Below are 15,369 nucleotides of genomic sequence, written 5' to 3'. Positions count from 1 at the left end.
AAATCTAAAGCATTTGCGTTCCCTTGACTTCACACAAAGTTGTTGAGGAAGGAGGAAATCCCGTAGTTCCAGCCTTACTCTGGCAGCCCACCTGCCCAGAGATCTCAGCTCTGCACTCACCACCCTGGAAAACAAGACCACAGTATCAGGGTTCAGAATAAGACTCTGTGTTGTTTACTAAGTTGGCATGCTAGAAGAAAAAGTAAGGTACAAACATACTGCATCCCTAACTATCCTTTTGAGGCATGTGATTAAATCCACAAAAGAGGGGATTCAGAGACAGTGGATATAGAAACTCATAAATATTGGTGAGGAGTGACGTTTGTGGAATACTCTACGTCTACGATATTGATACATGATTGAACCATGGATTAGCAGGAGCTACCCCTTAGGAGTGTCAGAACATGAAAGGGGGCATCAGAAAGTTCATGGAAAAATGGACTTAAAAGATGATGAATTTTTCCACAAACTCTTTGTTAACCCCTTGGACTTTTACGAGCAGGTCAGAGAAGTGTATAGACACAGAGGGAGAAAGCATCCTGATCTTATGGGTTGGCTGAGAGTGTAATCGTCATAGTGCATGCAGGATTATATAATTCAGGGGAGGAAGTCAAGTTCTTCTCGCATTTCTAGCCCTTTCAGGATCCCGAGGTAGACTTTACCTCAGACACACGCTAGGCTCTTCATAAACATCCTCGGTTCTTTTTTGCCTCATGTACTTTGGACATATTATCAGGAGGGAGCAGTCCCTGGAGAAGGATATCTTGCTTGGTGAAGCAGAGGATCCGCAAAAAAGAGGAAGATTGACACAGTGGCAGCCACAATGGGCTCAGACATAACAATTGTAAAGATGGCACGGAACTGAGCAGTGTTTCGTTCTATTGTGCATAGGGTCGCTATGAGTTTGAACTGACTAGATGGCACCTAAAAGAACATCAGATTCTTCTAAAACTGGTCCATCATACTGAAAATAAATTTTACACATTTAAAATGTAATGCTCCTTCACAACTAGCTCCCAGATCTTAGTTTCTAAATATTCCCCACTGGTACTGAAGGCTACTTGGAGCAATGACTGATTCTAGCACCTGCCAGAGAATGATACCTGGAAAAATGAACCTGGACCATCTTACTGCATCTGAAAGTAAGGAATTACTCCAAAGACCATGGGGACAGGTTAAAAAAAAAAAGTAATCTTTAAGAGGCCCCTACTGGCCCAAAGGGACAACCTGAACACCAAAATAAATAATGATCGAATAAAATAAATATTCATGAGTTCATGTAATATAAATAAGTAGAGAAAAGAGAGGGGGGAAATGCTTCTTTGCAGTCGAATGCCACCTAATAAATATTGCCAGAGCCATGGCATTAAAAATACCAATTGAGGAGGTATTTCTGATGAGGAATCATTATGTATGTAGCTTCCAAGTTTCTCCTCACAAATTACCCAGTAATTACAAAGGAAAATAGTAACAAAGAAAAAAACCCTGTATTTCTTTTAATTTCTTATTACCAATATTGTTAATTAAAATATTTTTTATTGCTTGGGTTCACAAATGATTCATTGTTTTTTGCTTAAGTTTCATCTTTTTGCTATCTGTGCCATTAAATAAGAACACAGAGGGGGAGAAGTTCCTTTGTAACAGTTCAAATAATATCTCCAGTGAAGGCAATTCCTTTGATAAAACATACTTTGGTCAAATACCTAATAGAGTTCTTTTTGTTCATTCAGTTCAACCTCAATCTGGAAAGTGTTTTTCCCTCCAGAAGTCAAAACAGGCTACTTTTACAGCCCAGCAGAATCTAAGCACTTACATGAGAAAGAGGGACATCAATTGTGAAAGAACCCTGGTGGCACCATGGGCTAAGCAGTGTGCTGTTAACTGCAAGGTCGGCGGTTCCAACTGCTCCTCAGAAGAAAGATGAAGCTGTCGACTCCCATAAAGATTTACAGTCTCAGAAGCCCTAAGGAGTAGTCTTAGTCCTGTAAGTGTGCTGTAAATCAGAACCCACGTGATGGCTATTGATGTAAAGTGCTGCCGAGTCAGTTCTGAGGAGTGGCTGGTGGGATTGAACCACACTGACTTTGCAGTTAGCAGTCCAGTGCTTATTCTACAAAACCACACCAGGACTCCCCACTTGAGGGCAGTGGGTGGGTAATCCTGTGGGGATACAGACTGACATTTCTGGATGGAACCTGAACGCTGTCTAGTTTCTCCCCTAGTGATTCTGGTACCCTTTATTACTCCCTGGGCTGTTGTTGTTTAGTGCCGTCAAATTGGTAGCGACTCTGAATAGGGTTTCTGAGGAGCGGCTGGTGGGTTTAAACCGCCAATTACACTGCTTGTGTAGTCAATTAAAAAGAAATAAAACCAATTTCCGTCAAGTGCATTCTAACTCCTGGCAACCCCATGTGCATAGTAGAGCTGTATCCCATGAGATTTTTAAGGCTGTGGCCTTTGGGAGCAGATCACCAAGCCTTTATTTCACGGTACCTCAGGGTGGGTTCAAACCACCAGACTTTCAGTTAATAGTCAAGTGCTTCAATGTTTGTGCCACCCAGGAATACTCCACTTTTGCCGCCTGTGTTATTAAGTTGTGTTGTTAAATGCTGCCAAATCAGTTCTGACTCATAGCATTCCTGAAGAGGGTTTCCAAGGAGCGGCTGGTGGATTTGAACCACTAATCTTATGACTAGCAGTCCAGTGGTAATCCTGTAGTGCCACACCAAGAGTCCTATAACACCCAAAACACCGCTTTCGGTTAGTGTGATGATGGTTCAGTATCTGAGGCAGGCGAGATGCTGGTAGAGCCGATGAACAGGCCGCCCGGATCATGCTGGTTCAGCTGGGCCCACAGCCACCTGGTTCTGAATGAACTGCACAAGCCATCCAGGAAGACGTTAAAATGCACACATACACAAAACAGCCATCCCAGACCTCTAATCTTACTTTATGACCAAGCTATAATTACATTACAACAATTACTTGAATATTGCATTTTTATTACTGTTATGTCATTATGTCTACTAGGAAAAAAATATGCCTCCTTTAACTAGTAAAAGTCTTTATGACTCAGTTAAGCTGTGTCTACATGAAGCCTCTAACGTTTTGGTTCAAATAATTTTTAGGGCCTGGGGGAAGAAAGAAGCTACTATTCATCTCTATGGTTGTCACAAAGAACAAGAAAACTTCCAGTTGGAGATAGAATACTGGAGATGAAAACGTTCCAGCCAAGGCTAATCAGAAAGTTATGATTAAAAGCTGTATTTACGAGTTCATCAAATCTTTTTCATCCATTGATCAGTTCCAGCTACTAGAAAAAGCAGAGGTAGGAGCATAGGAAATTCCCATGTCGCCATTCTTTAAATACATACAAGCACTTTTCCTATAGTTCCAAAATGCAAGTGGGCCCAACTCTGGAGTTTTTTAGAGGTCAACCCTGGAAGTTGTTTCCAACTCTTTCTCTGGAAGTCGGGGATTTGTTTAGAACTCACTGAGAACACTGCCCAAATAAAGTTACTAAAATGTGGTACTTATGTTTTAAAATCATTATAATTAAATTTTATTTCATCACCTCCTTTTAGGGAGAGTCTCATTTTCTTCGGTGACCTATAGGACTTAACTTGCTGAATAATTGCAGTCTATCAGATTCAGTGCACTTGGTCGACAGGGCAACCTCTGACCCGAACCACCTCGCAGCTCAGCCCAAACCATGCGTCTTTTCCAGATGGTGCAAGCCCAGACAAGGGTAGGATGTTTGCTGCCTGTTTCAGAGATAATTCCATACATTTCTGGCCCTTGAATTTGGGGGATTTACCATATGCAAGTTAATGCACTGGACTGCAAGGTCAGTTTGAACTGCAAGGTAGGTAGTTCAAGCTCACCAGCGACTCCTTGGAAATCCTATACAGGGTCGTTAAGAGTTGGAACTGACTTGACGGCACTTAAAAACAACCATATGAGCAAGAAACTTGGGTGGTTCAATGATTGAGTTCTAGGCTGCTAACAGAAGTGATGGCTGTTCAAACCCATCCAGCAGCTCTGCAGGAGACAGACCTGGTGATCTGGTCCCATAATTACTAATGTGTGTGTGTCGGGGGTGGGGGGGGAGGAAGGTGTGTGCAGTCCAGTCAATTCTGACTCATAGTAACCCTGTATCAGGGTTGCCTCATCTGTCTCCCTCGCAGTGGCTGATGGATTCAAACTGCTGACTTTGCAGCTAGCAGCCCAATGTGTAACCCACTATGCCACTGAGCTCCTTCCCGTAAAGATTACAGCTTAGAAAACCTGGGGTAGTTCTCTGTCACATGGGGTCACTCTAATGCTGAATCAACTTCATAGTACCCAACAACAGAACCATACAAGCAGACTGTGTCAAATAGCCAGATTCAATCACTTAAGACAGTTTTGCTTTTTTTTACATATATATGCTACACATGAATCTTTACTCCAAATATTCTCTGCACTTAAAATGTGCTTTCTTACAAGAAAATTAAATAGCTCACAGGTTTTACTTGCCCTAGGTAAGCCAAGACCAAGGTTAGGTTTGTGTTGAGGGTTTTTTTTTCCCTCCAGAATCCTTTTGGCAAGTATATGTATTCTATATTGTTAGGTACAATTCAGTGCCTAATTCTAAAATTATGTGCATCTGCTGGACATATATGCTGTTAAACATTCATGACTGTCTACAAATGTGAAAAGTATTACCAGGTCTATTTTTAACATTGTTTTGGCAAGGCTGTTGCTGTGCAAAAAAAATTCCTATAGAATCTTAACGAGAAAATGGAATGATTCTTTGAAATGTGGTTGATTCCCTGACTTATTAAGTGGTGATGTCACTGGTGCTGAGACGCAAGACACAATAGAATCACTCATTTGCAGCGTGCTCTAGAGATACACACGGGAGGGGAAATGAAACTCGTCTTGAATGTGGTTTGCGCTGAACTGTGAGTTCACTCCATAGCAGTGGGGTCACATACGTCCCTGCACAGGACACGTCTCACACACCCGAATTGTCATCTGCAAGCCTACGTAATGAAAGGGCTCGCCATTCGCATGTGTTTTTTATATAACTCGAGCTGCCTGCTGGCTTTTTTTTTTTTCCTGTTCATTAACCACATTTGTCTTACAGAAAAGAACCACCTTGTTTCAGCTGTTGGAGAAAGACAGCGTCTCCTTCTACGCACCTGAGTCCCCTTGGCCACTTGCAAGTGGCAAAAAGTTCAAAGTCTGGCAAGGTGAAAGAGCATGTTTCTGTTATGCATGGATGTATAAATGAATGAATCTACAAGATGAGTTAGGCCTTTCCCAAGTTCTCCTTGTCCACCTATCTCTCTTCAAACCTCCTCATCACCGTACTTTGGTGTGGCGCTGTGGGTTAATGCATCAGACTGCAAAGCCGTTTGAACTGCAAGGTCAGCAGTTCAAGCTCACCCGCTGCTCCTTGGAAACCCTATACAGGGTCGCTATGGGTCGGAATCGACTTGATGGCACTTCACAACAACAACAAGTGAGCACAGACCCTAATCAGAACAAGGCATGAGGTCACTTGGTTCTAGGTAGGCGGTGGTACTGGAAGGATTGTGCCCAAAGTCACCAGCCCAAGAAGCACACAAAGATTCTCAAATGCAGCTCAGACTTCACATGCCAAGTCATGCCAGGCCTGCCATGGGAACTGTGTCCACTCAGAGGACATTGTTCTCTGACCACTCTCCCTTGTTGGGTCCTGTCAAGTCGATTCTGATTTATGGCTGTCCTGTGTGACAGAGAAGACCCACCCCACAGGGTTTTCTAGGCAGATGATCCCTATGAGAAAAGATTCCCATAGAGCCAGTGGGTGGGTTCAAACTGTCAACTTTTCGTTTAGCAGCCAAGTGCTTAACTGCTGTACTACCAGTACCCCTTAATCACTCTGGAAGTACCTGTTGGTGGTGGTGTTAAGTGCCATTGAGTCGGTTTCCAACCCATAGCAACCTTGTATAGGGTTTCTTAGGAGCAGCTTGTGAGTTTGAAAGGCTGACCTTGTGGTTCAAACCAACCTTGCAGTCAAGTGCTTATCCTACAGTGCCACACAAAGACTCCTAGGGGGGCACTTTTTGTGATTCTTCTGCCCTAAGAAAGCACTATTTTCTGGTTTGTACACACTGTATTTTCCCATATAACACATCCATGCAAATAACACACATACATATTATAAGCATATATAGGAAACTACAGCACGAGGGGGTTGCGTGATTTGCAAAAACATACAGCTTGTGTTATTTGTGTAAAAATACGGTAGTCGCATTATGTGCCTGGGAATAGCCAGGGAGGACTCAACACACTGCGTACTGAAGGGGCAGATCAGAGTTCTGCAGCTGACATACTGGCTGGGTCACAGAGAATGTAAAGGGTGTCCTGACTTCAGTGGAAAAAGTGCTGTCCACTCAGCTCTTTCATCCTAGATTGTTGGTCAGAGTTCCAGGACTGACTATACCTTCAAGGAAGATCAACTCATCTGGGAGCCTGATGGGGCATTAGCTACAGAATCAGCCACGTGTTCCAAATTAGAGGCTGAGTTGGTTCTGCATTGGGAGGAATAGGAGATGATATTAGTGTCTTCTTGAGTCATGGGAACTTGATTTTCCCTCCTCATCAATTCTACACTCATCCTGATGCTTCAGATCTTAGGGGGAGAGAATTCCAATTCCTGTACATGAAATCACTGGTGCTCTACTTCCCTCTATAAGGCCTTTGGGAGAGGCCTCCCTACCATTACTGACCTGGTAATGTCCTCCATTTGCTCGGATTGATTTCATGGCTCAAATCCTCTTCTCTGACCATCCAGGATAGCCAGTCTTCCTCAGGAGCTCAAAACCATCAGCCCACAATCTTAGCTCAGTCTCTGTCCCAGTCCCACTAAGCCATGGGAGTCTGCCTTTCTGCATTAGCTCCTTTTTGTTGTTAGGTACCATCAAGTCGGTACCGACTCATAGCGACCTTATGCACAGCAGAACGAAACACTGCCCAATCCTGGACCAACCTCACAATTGTTGTCACGCTTGAGCCCCTTGATGCTGCCACTTTGCCAATCCATCTTGCTGGAGGTCTTCCTCTTTTTCTCTGACCCTCCACCTTATCAAACATGGTATCCTTCTCCAGCGACTGGTCCCTCCTGACAGTTAGGGTTTCTTTATGGTCACTAAGCTGCCCACCCTTTACTCTCTGGCTGAGATACACTCTTCAGAGACCCACACCAGACACCCCATTACAGATCCCTGTCTACCACACCCATTTGGACAATGATTTGGATGAGTACCCCTCTTCCATGGAAAGAGCCTTACACTGTATTACTTTACTTATCCTAAACCCAGAGCCATTCCTTCATCCATTACTTTCTCAGCCCCACTGAAGTCACAGCTGCCTCACACCTGAGACAACATTGGAAATGACGATGACATTTGAGTCCCCTCTGAGAAGTTTCTTTTTGTCATTTTTGCATGCTGTTGAGTGCCAAGGAGTCGACTCTGACTTACAGAGACCCTGGATAGCATTTCTAAGGAGCAGCTGATGGATTTGAATCTCTGACCTTGCGGTTAGGTGCCATGAAGTCAGTTCCAAAACAAAACACTGCCTGTCCTGCACCAGCCTCCCAATTATTGTTACACTTGAGCCCATTGTTGTTATCACTGTGCCAACCTATTTCATTGGGGGTCTTCCTGTTTTTCACTGACCCTCTACTTTATCAAGCATGATGTCCTTCTCCAGGGATTGGTCCCTCCTGACATATGTCGAAAGTATGAGAGATGAAGTCCTCATCATCCTGACTTCTAAGTAGTATTCTGGCTGTACTTCTTCCAGCACCGACTAGTTTGTTCTTCTGGCAGTCCATGGTACCATTGATATTCTTCTCTAACACCATAACTCGATTCTTCTACGGTCTTCCTTATTTATGGTCCACCTTTCACATGCATATGAGGCTATTGAAAATACCCTGGCTTGGTTCAGGCGCAAGTCCTTAGTCCTCAAACTGACATCTTTGCTCTTGAGCACTTTAAAGAGGTCTTGTGTAGCAGATATGCCTAATGCAATGTTGTTTAATTTCTTGACTCCTGCTTCCATGAGTGTTAATGGTGGATCCAAGCAAAATGAAGTATTTGACAACTTCTATCTTTTCTCCATTATCATGATGCTATTTATGGTCCAGTTTTGAGAATTTTTGTTTCCTTCATATTGAAGTGCAATCCATGATGAAGTCTTTGATCTTCATCAGTAGGTATTTTAAGTCTTCTTTGCTTTCAGCAAACAAGGTTGTATCATCTGAATATTCAAGGTTGTTCATGATTCTTCCTCAAATCATAATTCCACGTTTTTCTTCATTTAATCCAGTTTCCCAGATTATTTGCTGAGCATACAGATTAAATAAGTATGGTGAAAGAATAAAACCCTGGCACACACCTTTTCTGATTTTAACCATTAAGTATCTCCTTGTTCTGTTTGAATGACTGCCTCTTGGTCTATGTACAGATTCCATATGAGCACAATTAAATGTTCAAGAATACCCATAACTTTGCAATCCATAACTTGTATCCACACAGTCAGGAGCATTTGCATAGTCAATAAAGCACAGGTAAACACCTTTCTGGTATTCTCTGATTTCAGCCAAGATCCATCTGAGGTCAGCAATGATATCGCTAATTCCATGTCCTCTTCTGACTCAGACTTTAATTTCTGTCAATTAAATTGATGTACTGTTGCAATTGTTTTTGAATTATCTTCAGCAAAATTTTACTTGTCTGTGATATTAATGATATTATTTGATGATTTCTGCATTCTGTTGAGTCACCTCTCTTTGGAATGGGCACAAATAGGAATCTCTTCCAATTGGTTGGCCATGTAGTTGTCTTCCAAATTTCTGGCATAGATGAGTGACTGCCTACAATGCTGCATCAGTTTGCTGAAATATTTCACTTTGTATTCTGTCAATTCCTGGAGATTTGCTCTTTGCCAATGCCTTCAGTGCACCTTGGACTCCTTCCATCAGTACCATCAGTTCTTGATTATATACTACTTGGTGAAATGGTTAAACACCGACCATTTCTTTTTGGTACAATGACTCTGTGTATTTCTTCCATCTTCTTTTGATGCTTTCTGCATCATTCAATATTTTGCCCATAGAATCCTCAATATTGAAAATAGTTTGAATTTTTCCTCAGTTCTTTCAGCTTGAAAAACGCTTTTAATTTTCTAACTCCAGGTCTTTGCATATTTCATTAAAATACTATACTTTGTTTGCTCAAGCTGCTCTTTGAAATATTTCGTTAAGCCGTTTTATGTCTTCATTTCTTCCATTTATTTTAGCATGTCTATGCTGGAGAACAAATTTCAGAGTCTCTTCTGACATTCATTTTAGTGTCTTCTATCTGTTCTGTCTTTTTAATGATCTTTTGCTTTCTTCCTGGATGATGTTCTTGATGGCATCAATAACTCTTATTATCTATGGTCATTAGTTCTAATGCATTAAATCTGTTCTTGAGATGGTTGGTCTCTAAGTTCAGGTGGATTATACTCAAGGGCAGATATTGGCTGCTGTGAACTTTAAAGAAAATTCAAACATTTTCTTTAGCTGAACTTGCATATGAGCAATTGATGACCTGTTCCTCCGTAGGCCCTTGCCCTTGTTTTGGCTGATAGTATAGAACTTTTCCACTGCCTTGCCCCACAAATGTAATCAATTTGATTCCTTTGTATTCCATCTGGTGAGGTCCATGTTTCTAGTCACCTATATGTTTTGCAGTCCTGGCATGGCACTGTGGGTTAATGTGCCAGACTGCAAAGACATTTGAACTGCAAGGTCGGCGGTTCAAGCTCACCAGCTTCTCCTTGGGAACCCTATACAGGGTTGGAATTGACTCGATGGCACTTAACAACAACAAAATTATGTTATTTTAAAAAGGTATTTGCTATGAAGAAGTCATTGGTCTTGCAAAATTCTGTGTTTATTTCCAGCATCCTTTCTCTCTCCCACCAAGGCCATTAATTTCCAACTACTTATCATTCATCTTTGTTTCCAACCTTTGCATGCCAATAACCAGTACTTAGCAATACATATTGATTGCATGTTTGATCAATTTCACACTGAAGAAGTTAGTAGAATTCTTCAATTTCATCATCACTGGCTTTAGTGGTTGGTGTGCAGATTTGAATAGTAGTGGCATTAACTGATCATCCTTGTAGGTGTATGGATATTATCCTATCACAGACAGGATTTTACTTCAAGATAGATTTTGAAATGTGCTTTTTGATGAATAATGTGTTGCCATTCCTCCTTAATTTGTTATTTCTGGCATATGATTGTCAAATTCAGAATGGCCGATTCTAGTCCATTTCAACTCACGAATGCCTAGGATATCAATGTTTATGTGTTCCATTTGTTCTTTGACAACTTTCCATTTTTCCTCAATTCATGCTTCATACATTCCAGGTTCTGATTATTAACGGATGTTTGCAGCTGTTTCTCATCATTTTGAGTTGTGTTCTATCAGCAAATTAAGGTCCTGAAAACTTAACTCCATTTCGTCATCATGATCAACTCGACTTTGAGAAGGTTCTTCCCCAGTCACATTTTGAGTGCTTTCCAGTCTGAGGGGCTCATCTTCTGGCATTATATCTGACAATTTTCTGGTGCTATTCATAATGTTTACATCTTCTGGCACTATATCTGACAATGTACCACTGCTATTCATAAGGTTTTCCATAGCTAAACCTTTAGAAGTCGTCTGCCTCTCCTTCTTTGTAGTCTTAGTCTGGAAGCTTCCCTGAAACCTGTCCACCATGTGTGATGCTGCTGATATTTACAATGACAGGGGCATAGCTTCCTGCATCATAGCAACACGCAAACCTCCACAATATGACAAACTGACAGACCAGTTGTGGTTTGCGGTTAGTAGTCTAGTGCTTATCCTATAGCGCCACACCAGGTCTCCCTTCTTTGCATACTTCTGTGCATGAAGGATGTTAATTTGACAGCTTAATTTGGGGAGTTTATAAACCAAGAATTAAGTGGGGACTTTGATTTCAAACGATTCTATTTATGATGTTGCATATTACTTTAACAGATTGCACAGAAAGAATTCACTTATTGTTATGGTAAATTGTTTTAATCAATCTCAACTTGACTTTCTTTTCAGGGTCTGCTTCTTGTACACAGCTATTACACTATTCTAAACCCAAAGTCCACTGAAGAACTGACCAAGACATTATTTTATGTGTCAAGCCATCCTCCTGACCCAGAGGGTGGCCCAGGGAAGGTCCTTCAGGACTGTAGACTCTATTGCTCCAGTCTGTGACGCACCATGGTGGCCATTGCCTAGCATATCTACCTCACCCTTCATGATTCGTTTTGACGGTTTGATTCAGTTTGGACCAAATTCTCAGCTCTATATCAGTTGGTTATTGCCACATAACAAACACCACCCAAACTCATGGCTTAAACCAGTAAGCATTTATTATTGCTCATAAGTTCAAATATTTTTTCGTCTCATCTGGTTTGCTCATATATCTGTGGTTGGCAGCAGTTGGGGGGCAGCTCTGCTGATCTTGGCTGGACTACTATCATCTGTTTGGGGTTCAGGTGGTTGTAGCTGGTTTAGGATGGCCTTGTCTAGGACAACTGAGCTCTTTTCTATGTGATCTCACCCTCCAGGCTTGTTCACATGGAGGTGGCAAGATTCCATGGGAAAGGGGAAGTACACAAGATCTCTTGAGGCCTAGGCTCAAAACTAATACAATGCCACTTTTGCTACATTCTATTGGCAAAGCAAACCATTGATGGCTGCCCAGATTGAAGGGGTGGGAAACAGACCCCACCTTTTGATTCAAGGCATTCCAAAGCAACATTGCAAAGGGTGTGGATACAGGGGAAGGTGATGACCTGTACATAGTTTTGCAATCTATCTTCCAAGTCTCTGTTAATGGCTTTTATTTTCCTCATTCCTTATTTTAAATCTAAGTGACTGACTACATGTCTTCTATTTATAAAGCTTATCATCCTTATTTAATATGTTCAGTGCACATGTTTATCAGTGAAGAAAACTAAACACTCCAAGAGGTTAAATTGCCTACCTAGAGCTGTAAAGTGGCAGCATCTGGACTAGAATCCTGGCTTTCCGATCTCAGATTCAGAACTATTTCCAATGTGCCACACTCAGTTGGTCCCATTTAAGCCAATGATGTACATTCAAAAGCAGTTTTTCCCTGAGCAGTGAGCAATTCGTGGCCCAATAAAACCAGTAATGGGCTCACTCATCCCAATAGAGCCTGGCTCCATGTCCATGGCTCCTAGCACAATGTTGAAATCTTCAGACACTTCATTCCAGACTAAGTGATGCAGTGATCCTTGCTCATTTTCATTCTCTCGTGTCTTGTCGAATCGGAGCCTCCTAGCCAGTCCTTGTCTATTTCCATGATCACAGTTCAGTCTCTGACTACATATCTCAAGAGCATGCTTCCCCTTTCTCCCAATGTCTTCTTAACATCTCTGGGTTGTTGGCTTTTTCTCCAAGACTTTAGCTTTCATCCAGTTTTTACAGGACCAGCTGGTGACCTCATACACTCGTTGGCTGTGCTGCAAACCATTGAAATACAACCAACAGCCTTAAAACTTTAATAACAAACTTGACCTGGGGAGCTCTGGGTTCTGTAACAACTTGGTGGCAGTCCTGTACCTGCTAAAGTGTTGCTTCCCTTCAGCCTCACAGAAGGACTGTAAAAAGCTCAGCCTCTGAAAGGTTGAGTGGACACTGTTGCAATATAGAGACTCCTAGGCCACAAAGGACTGCCTCTCTCAAGGCCAGGCCACTTTCTGGTTTGTTTTCCTAACATCTCCTCCATCAGGGACTGTTTCCTTAAGCAACAGTACAACTAGGGAGGTTGGGTCTGATCTGAAGAGAAGAGGTGGGTGTCACTCAGAAGTTGCCCTTCGCACCACCCTCCCCTCACATAGACACTACCCACCTGACCTGCTCTACCCTGGAGACTTGAATGGGACAGACCAATGCAGACTCGGAAATTGCCCATGTTCGCTTCATTTGCCAATTGATGCTGGAGAAACCAGTTGCCTTTGAGTTCATTCTGACTCATGGCACACTCATGTGTATCAGAGTTGAACTGTACCCCCATAGAGTTGTTTGTTTTCTTCAGAAGTCGCTTGCCAGGTCTTTCTTCAGAGGTATCTCTGAGTGGACCCAAACCTCCCTCATTTCAGTTCGCAGTCAAGCAGGCTAACTGTGTGCTGCACCACTCATGGACTCCAGATCTTGACTGTTGTTCACCGACGAGTGATTGGTGAATTTGAACTGCCGACTTTGTTGTTCAAACTGACCTTGAGATCCAGTGCTTATCCTACAGTGCCACACCAGGACTCCAGAGCTTTAATAGAAGGATTTTATTTTTCAGACAACCTCTTTGGGAACTGCTGTGTGTTCTGCTTCTGACAGCTAAGTATGTCCCCTAACAGGAAAAATGAATCGTCAAGAGTCATTCAAGACTGAATGATGACACTTGGCAAAGTTGAAAAGAATTCTTTACTTCTCACACCTTGCTCTCAGATTTTTCTCTTTGATGAAGCAAATAGTGTGAGCAATGAGAACTGCTTGCCTATTTGATGTTTCCTCAGGGGTTATATAAAACAAAACAAAACAAAACAAAAAGTTTGACACTCAGTAAGTAAACCATTTACAGTAATGGAAGATGAAGCGGTGCTTGTGAAATGCAGAAAAGTCCTTTCTGTTTGTTGCTGTTCTCCAATTAACAAAGAATGCGTCCGATTTGTGCTAACACAGCAGTAAGCCCCCATGCCAAACACCTTCTCAGGTTTTTTCCCCTCTGCATTTTGCTAATCCCTGGATGAAACATAATCGCAGAGAAATGTTCAAGGTTGGACATAACAGCATTGGCTCCCACCCAGTGGAAATAACATGCCATTGGACCCGACAAGGCAGGATGGAGGATGTAAAACAAATACACTCTCTCCAGCCTCCTTAGCAACCGCTGCTGCTTTCTGCAAGAGCCCTGAATTGCTCTGGTGGGTCATTCTACTCTGAGGTTTCATCACCTGAGCTATGTTTTATAAGACATAAGTAGGCAGGGAAGTCAATGAGCAAAAATTCCAATCAGGAAAAGAATGGAAAGAGAATTAAGTCATTTATTCCTCTCTTGGGTGAAATAAAAGTAACAAAAGTATTTATGTGTAATAAATATATAATTCCATGTAATAATTAAACTTCAGCAACTTGCAGTCATCATTCTTTTTTACTTTCTCTCAAACCAGAAAGGGGAGAAAAAAAAAATTCTCCCTATTGTGGTTTCTGAATTAGAAGTTCCAGATTTCAAACAACTCCTGCCATCTGCTTTGTGTTGATTGTATGGGTAAGGATATCAAAGAATGGGACAGAGTTTGGCATATTAAAAAGAAAATGAAGGACAGGGAGAAAGCTATCTAAAATATTTGTAGTATTATATATGTGATTATCTAAAATATATTCACACATGATAATCTCATTTAATACAACCATCCTAGAAAATTGATACGATTGTTTCTATTTTACTGATGAAAATCTGAGGTGCCGTCTGGTTAAACAATTAACCCAAGACCACACAGAATGAACCTTGGAGTGAATTGGAGATCCCTATATGATTCTCCTACAGAGAAAAAGGGACTTAGTCAGGGCAAGCAACCAGTTAAAAACTATCAGTACAGCAAATATCTATACTTTTAGATGGCTAGAAAATAAACAATAATAGAGCTTGGCCCAAGTTCTAGACCTTTTCTAGAGGGACCAAACCAGAGCGTGTCTCCCCATGCTGTTAATCCAATTCTGATGAAATCTGGTGTGCCAGACCATGAGGAACATTTGCATTTTGACCTGGTCCTGGAATGCAGATGAGTGGTGGCCTTAGTTACCACCCCTCCCAAAGCCATTCCTTGTAGTCTCCAGTTGATTTGCTCTAGGGTTCTCCTTCTCTGACCCTCAGGCCAGGAATTCAGGCCTTCCGGTTCTGACTCCTATATCTGTTAAAAGTGGCTGCAAACAGGGCAACTGCTGCATTTTCCTGAAAATTATCCAAGTTGTTCTATGAGGCACACAGCTTCAATCCAGGAAGATGCAGGTTCATCAAGTAAGGTGAAGTTCCACTCAGTGTTGAGTTACTGTTAGATTGTGTAACTCTCTCCACCCAGACTAGCCGGTAGAGTTTGCTGAGCTGCTTCTCCACATGAAACAGGACTGAGTGGATTTTGAGTTCTGGTTCTGATACATTCTAGTTGTTTTCTCTTGGACATGCTGCTTGACTTCTGTGAACTTTGCTTTCCAGATCCATAAAATGAAGGTG

The sequence above is a fragment of the Chrysochloris asiatica genome, unplaced genomic scaffold (assembly GCF_000296735.1).
Source record: "Chrysochloris asiatica unplaced genomic scaffold, ChrAsi1.0 scaffold00038, whole genome shotgun sequence".
In the NCBI taxonomy this organism is placed as follows: Eukaryota; Metazoa; Chordata; class Mammalia; order Afrosoricida; family Chrysochloridae; genus Chrysochloris; species Chrysochloris asiatica.
The sequence above is the reverse complement of the archived record's forward strand: the minus strand, read 5'-3'. Positions refer to the sequence as shown.